Source organism: Rhagoletis zephyria, unplaced genomic scaffold (assembly GCF_001687245.7).
Source record: "Rhagoletis zephyria isolate East Lansing unplaced genomic scaffold, Rhagoletis_zephyria_1.1 Rzeph_scaffold_00865, whole genome shotgun sequence".
Classification (NCBI taxonomy): domain Eukaryota; kingdom Metazoa; phylum Arthropoda; class Insecta; order Diptera; family Tephritidae; genus Rhagoletis; species Rhagoletis zephyria.
In genome coordinates this window covers 101,348-107,672 of record NW_016157949.1, presented here as the reverse complement: position 1 = coordinate 107,672, position 6,325 = coordinate 101,348, and the positions used below count along the sequence as shown (strand labels likewise).

The following is a 6,325-nucleotide window of genomic DNA, read 5'->3' as shown; positions in this document are numbered from 1 at the left end:
TATACGTACGCATGGATATCAGTAGAATTCATATCCAATACATTTATGGATCAATTTATTGGGTGAAGTGTCGAAGTAGGACATTCTCGTTTTATTATCTAATCGAAACATTTACTGGTAAGTTTAAATGGTAACTGACCACTCGTTTGCAAGGGTTAAATCAAATATGTACACTTACATATTTACATTCATTCATACATATATATGAAATAAAAAATTGAATACTATCAAGAAAAAAGGTCACTATTGAGTAATTTAATGACGTAAACGTGAGCTATTCATGGGCAAATAAAATATGGGCAGTTGGTATTTTGCCGGGATGGTATTGAAAAAACATAGGAAATTAGAAAATGAAGCAAGTCGAGGCAGTTGGAAAGTATGCTAAAGGATTATGTTTTTAGTGTGTGCTGGTTCTTTTGTTGTTTTGCGTTGAAATGTGACAATAATAAATTGATTTTGCCTCAGCATTTAACTTCGATAATGAAAGTGTACTTGTACTTATTTGGATAAATTGGAAATATTCGTCAGCAGCTATTTACGGTTTTATTTAATGCTGATTTTCTTACTACAGTGCCAAGTATTTTGAACTTTTTTTACTACATACATATGTACGTATGTACTTATTGTTAGTGTACATCTATTTGTTAGCAAATGTAAATCTTGCTGAACACTGGACAGCTTTGAATTTTTTGTGAGGTAATCTGTTACTCGAATTGTTGATATGATTGCATTTCGTATGCGATGAATTATGTTTTTTTTCATTTATTTATTTCTTAGAACTTAAATTGAATTAAATAGGCTATTTGTTATTACCGACAAACACAAAAAACACAATTTCAAAACTTTTTCATTTAGATGCTACGAAAGTCGGAAATTAAAAGAAAGTCTCTCCCAAACAATTTATAAAAAATGGGTTTACGATTTTAGAAGAGTTTCAAGTTACAAACAAACATATATGGAGAAGAAAAGCGAATTTATATCCGCAGTTGAACATGTTTTCAGTTTTCTATCCCTTTTTAAGGCGAGTGTCGACTGCTATTGTGTAACTTGATCGACAAAAGGCTGTTTTGTTGTTTAAATTTTTTTCTTTAGTTGCTAAGGTTTTCAATATTCATTAAAATTTAATTTAATTTAATTTTTAAAATCAATAATCTGCTCGTCATTGCCTACCTCCGATCGACGCTTCTCATCCTTGGCCTAGTGGATTTACACAAAAATCACATTTTGAAAAGCTGACCACAGCTTCCTTCGGCGGTGTAGGAGTATGCAGAATATCGGCTCTGTTTTCGGTAATTTTCTTTTTGGATTTGCTTCCTAAACAGATCTAAATATCTAAACATGCTACATAATTTTTTTACTGTTATATGTAAGTATTTTTTTGCCTTTAACCATATTTTCCCACGAGCGCTGTGGTGGTCCCAAGCATTCTACAGCTTTCTATCTAGGTTTTGCCCGAATCCATTTTCCAAAATCGTGATGCTCTTACACAAGTTAAACCCACCGCGCAAGTTACATTTTTTGTTTACAACTTTAGGTCTGTAATTCAAGTAAAAATATTTAATATACAAATATTTAGCACTTTGAATGAAAATATCTTACTTTTTATCCATTTGTTATCACTCTTTTGGAATTTAATTCTTTTTTGATACTCCCACAACCAAAGAATGACAGTATAATATATGCAAGCCACAAGTTTTCTTAAAATTCTTATCTCATGTCACACTTATGGTAAAGAATCAAAAATTGCTGACCTATTAGAAATTTGTTCGAGCTTTTTTGTGGAAACTATAATTTTTTGCAAAAAAATTTGAAATAAAAAATTTATTGTGGCTTATTAACATTTAATTTTAATATTTTTATTGAGCTTTGTACCGATTATTTTATTAGGAAAAATGGAAAAAGAAACAAAGTCTAAGCGGTAGAGGTTATAGCAGCTATTTCGGAGATCACCACATCTCCTCATCAGACTTATTTTTTCTAGACTTCAGCAGGGATCGAACCCACTTTATCAATGTACAAAGTCAGAAGCGTTAACCACTGCGCTATGCACATCCCGTAAAACTCGTGTTGCTAATTCATTTTCCTATCGAAAATGGCAATTTACGAAAAAAACCAAAATGTACATTATTTAAAAAATGCAATGAAATTTTTTGTATTGTAAATTTTTGCAAAAAAAAATAAAGTTTCCATAAAAAAACATGGAAGAAGTTCCAATAGGTCNCGAAAATGGCAATTTACGAAAAAAACCAAAATTTACATTATTTAAAAAATGCAATGAAATTTTTTGTATTGTAAATTTTTGCAAAAAAAATAAAGTTTCCATAAAAAAACATGGAAGAAGTTCCAATAGGTCAGCAATTTTTGAATTTCTACCATAACAGGTCTATTATGCGCTGGTAACATAAATTTTGTAACCGGTAATTAAAGTGTCTGTCAATTTTTAAACCATTTTCGCATTCTGTGCGCTCTTGTAACCGGTAAATTTGGTTACCATCTCATAAACTGGTAACAAAATATTGCCCCGTGAAATATGCAATAAAAGAATTTCCACAAATCTTCATAGCTGAACTGCTGAATATTTTCACTGCATTACCAACGTACCTAGAATCGCGGTGACAAGAAGTGGTAACATTTTTTGGTAATACAATTTTCCGGTCACAAAATCTTCGGTAACGTGCAAAATAGACCTGTAAGTGTGACATGAGACAAGAATTGTAAGAAAACTTGAGACTCAGGAAAAGGTCTGCAATTTGCATGTTTAAACTCGTATAACTCGACGAAAAATCGCGGTAGANGACATGAGACAAGAATTTTAAGAAAACTTGTGACTCAGGAAAAGGTGTGCAATTTGCATGTTTAAACTCGTATAACTCGACGAAAAATCGCGGTAGAAAAAAATCTTTTACACATTAGCTACCAGTAACCATAGCAACACCGTGGTAGAGTCTGAAAAAAATGCTGACAACAAATTTTTTCCTAATACTCTTGGCGAATTTTTGACCTGGCTATAAAACTTAATACCAAAACAAATTTTCAAAAAATTCTGACTAAATATTTGAAATTTCGATGAACATTTTTTTAAGCCTTCTTAGTTTTGTATAAAGTTTGAAACTTTGTTTATATGATTTATATGAACAATGTTTTTATAAAAACTTGGACCTTTTTATAATAAGATCTTATGAGCATAAAACTGGATACCCAAAATTTTTCTTTAAATTCAGATTCAAATGTTTGAGCTTCGACGAAATTTTGTTTGAACTTTTATAAATTTGGTATGAATTTGAAATGTTGATTATATAGTTTATATGAAAAATTCTTTTGTAAAAAAATTACAAAAAAAAATATTTTGGCCCATGAGGGGATCGAACCCGCGACCTTCGCGTTATTAGCACGACGCTCTAACCAACTGAGGTAATGGGCCACTCATTTATTGTTGGCCTTAGTGACAGCGCAACGCGCAGCTCAAAACAAGAAAAAACAAATAAATTTACCTTAGAAGAAGAAACGATTTGTTTTATGCGCGTACGCTGTCATAACATATGCGTATAAATATATGGACATATGTATGTACATATGTACATATATATGGACATATGATACATATGTAACTAAGTAGAAGTGATAAGAAAAAACCTAATCAGTATGCATGACACAAGCTTACATACCTACCCACGGAAAGAAACTAGTTTAAATATCGATGTTCAACCAGTTTTTTGCCCACCACAACCAGTTGAAGATCTGACTTTCTTCCTTGGAACGAACTGTTGACTTTAACATGGCGATGTCCTAGGCATCAGTCAATTATTTTGATCAATATATTTGATTTCAATTACGTTAAAACGCATTTGCCTTAAAGCACTTTAAAGTCAGACGTTTGATTACGCTTTCGTTCTGCACTTCACAGATGCTTTTTCATAATTAATAAAAACCGAAATTAAAAATTTTAAATTGAATGTTCGGCCTAATGAGGTTCGAACATGGACATTCTTGGCTGCGATTAATTGAAGCAAACATCTTTGCTCGCTCAGTCTGAATTGTGTGCAAGCAGCAAATAGATTGACCGACTCTGCATTTAATTTCATTTACTTTAAAATGCATTTGGCTTAAAACAATGCAAAGTCAGTTGGGTTGTTCACACTTGCCTGGTTATCAGGTTACCTGTTTAAAAATTATTATTCTGTAGAGCATGTTATTGTTGTAAATTGAATAAAAAATATAACCACATAACCAGATAACCTGATAACCAGGCAAGCGTGAACAACCTATGTATGTTTCTTTTACAGATGACTTTTCATGCTGAAATAGTTAATTGCCCACAGTTAAAGCTCAATCCGGATAAACGCTGCCGCCTGTTTGAGCTGTTAGATGATTTTACACCTAATGTATACTGAAATATTTGCAAAGGTATGTATCAATAGTGTGAGCATTTGGTTTATCTCAATGAGACTGTTAGGTGATTGCTGCATAAGTAGAAACAAACTAATTTTTTTGAGGTAATTAATAGAGCTACGCCGTACTGAGTATGTATTGCATGTATGGTACATATGTTTATGTGTACAAAAATGTGCCTTGCACAAACAAATGTACATACATACTGGGAAACAAGTTTACATGGATACGAAGTGCATAATCTACATATTGTTACATACAAACATATATTTCAGAAAAGGGCAAATGTATTTCAGAAAAACAAAAGAATTTCAGAAAAGCATAACTGTATTCTAAAAAAAATAGTAGGGTGTAGTTTCATTATATGGAAAATTTGTTCTTCGAATCTTTGACTATTTTCTCCTTTCGAGTTTTTAACTCACAAAACTTTAATCTTTATATGTACTTGTAATAACATTGAGGAGAAGCTCGGCCAAACACTAACATATGTGTAAGCGCCAATCTATTATTATTATTATTAATAACATTGAACCACAAGATGCATTTTGAAGTTTTCTGGAAATATTCTCATTCGATTTTCGCGAAAAAAAAACCTTGATTGTACTAAACGTGCGCTCGACGTGAGTTGGTAAAAGTGGACCGTTTAAAACTTTCAAATTATCAGGAATAAAGGTTTTTCCTTGTCCTTTACAATTAAAGGTAACAAAGGCGAAAAAGGCAAATATTCTATAAAAGCAAAAGCGGCATCATCAAATGAGTCTAAATATATGGAGTCAGGGAAAGCTAAATCGTGGACATTCTTAATCGAATATACTATATCTCTTTAGCAGAAGAAAAGGCAATTTCCACAAAATCCGTTCCACGCACATAAGTTAGTGTTTGGCCGAACTTCTCCTTTTTTTGGTGTGGGCCTTGATGTTGTCACACAAAGGGGGGTAACTGTCAACACTGACGTGAGTGCTAAGGCGCGAGATCGTTGACCATCAGACTAGAGTGCACGAGTGCAAAATCAACTTTCAAAAACACGCACGAGCCCGCACGTTAAGAATTTTAGTAGGGCCCGGCCCGGCACGACGGGACACGATGTGGAAATAAAGAGCCAACTTTTATTGTATGCATACATATGTACGTATTTTTAATTTTATGTTTATGTACATATGTATATTTACTTAAGCGAATCAATTTTTCAAATCAAAGATTTTTATAATATATTTTCTGGCAAGTAGAAAAAGTGGAAGGTATTTTATGTACAAATATGTAAACAAATCTACTAGGTATCTTATTTTATCTATCGGTTTCCAAATATTTCTTTTTTTGCTTTTCTCTTATCAAAAGAGTTTTAATATGTACTATTTTTTTTGTACAAAAACAAACGCTTATCTAAATTTATAGTATTAGCAACGGGCTTTTTCGTGCTTTTATGAAATTTTACTGAACGCCCATGCACGCACGAGCTCGTGCTGACAGCAAATATTCCGGCCCGTACCCCCGGGCTTACGCAGGGGGCCGCTGGGCCCCTGCCAAAAGCCCGGCTCGTGCCCATCTCTACATCAGACCCAATTGTTTTGCTTCCTTATCCAACTTGGAAAAGTCAAATCATCACAGTTCGCGATTTTCGTTACCGATGATGTCGATGTCATCGGCATACACCAGCAATTGCACACTCTTGTAGTATATTATTCCGGAACGGTGCAGTCCTGCAGCGTATTATCTTCTCAAACGTGAGATTAAAGAAATCACACGAAAAGGGGTTTCACTTTCTGAAAGCCCGTTTTATAGCAAACGGATCCTGGAGATCTTTTCTAATTTTAGCGGCTGGCCGACTCCACCATCAACCGAAGTCAGCAGATGTCGCATCATCCACTCCACATTCACACACACCTAAATTCACACTAACTATTGTAAATAAAACACTTTGACATTTAACTTCTCCACC

General features: G+C 33.4%; 1 non-coding gene across 1 annotated transcript; it reads right to left on the bottom strand.

The window, feature by feature from the left end:
• Positions 1-3,347: 3,347 nt before the first annotated feature.
• Positions 3,348-3,421, bottom strand: TRNAI-AAU (transfer RNA isoleucine (anticodon AAU)). The gene has a single exon. It is a non-coding gene; the product is annotated as a tRNA-Ile (tRNA).
• Between the last annotated feature and the right edge of the window lie 2,904 nt (positions 3,422-6,325).